Source organism: Lolium rigidum, chromosome 7 (genome assembly GCF_022539505.1).
Source record: "Lolium rigidum isolate FL_2022 chromosome 7, APGP_CSIRO_Lrig_0.1, whole genome shotgun sequence".
NCBI lineage: Eukaryota > Viridiplantae > Streptophyta > Magnoliopsida > Poales > Poaceae > Lolium > Lolium rigidum.
The window spans coordinates 62,236,393-62,236,940 of record NC_061514.1 but is presented as its reverse complement, the minus strand read 5'-3'; positions in this window follow the sequence as shown (position 1 = coordinate 62,236,940).

Below are 548 nucleotides of genomic sequence, written 5' to 3'. Positions count from 1 at the left end.
ACTAGACTAAAATCCCGTGTGTCCTCGAGAACGTTTGGTCATTATAAGTAAACAAACCGGCTTGTCCTTTGTGCTAAAAAGGATTGGGCCACTCGCTGCAATTATTTCTCTCGCATTTTACTTACTTGTACTTTATTCATCCGTTACATCAAAACCCCCGAATACTTGTACGTGAGCATTTACAGTGAATCCTTCATCAAAACTGCCTGTCAACACCTTCTGCTCCTCGTTGGGATCGACATTCTTACTTATCAAAGATACTACGATACACCCCCTATACTTGTGGGTCAGCAACAACCAAAATCTGATGAATGTCTTTGTTGGTTATCCCAGAGAACAAATTGGGAATTTCTTTCCACTATGAAGTCAAAGATAAAAAATGTTTGTTGATGTTACTTGCTTATTTCCAAGAAATTGTTTTCAGCGAAGTATTTGAGTGGGAGGACAATGGAACTTGATAAGGTTGATGAACCTGAGATCAGAGTAGCACATCATTGAAAATGGTTCCGGAAGTGGCTACGACGCTCATAGCTCCCATGTCTACAAAC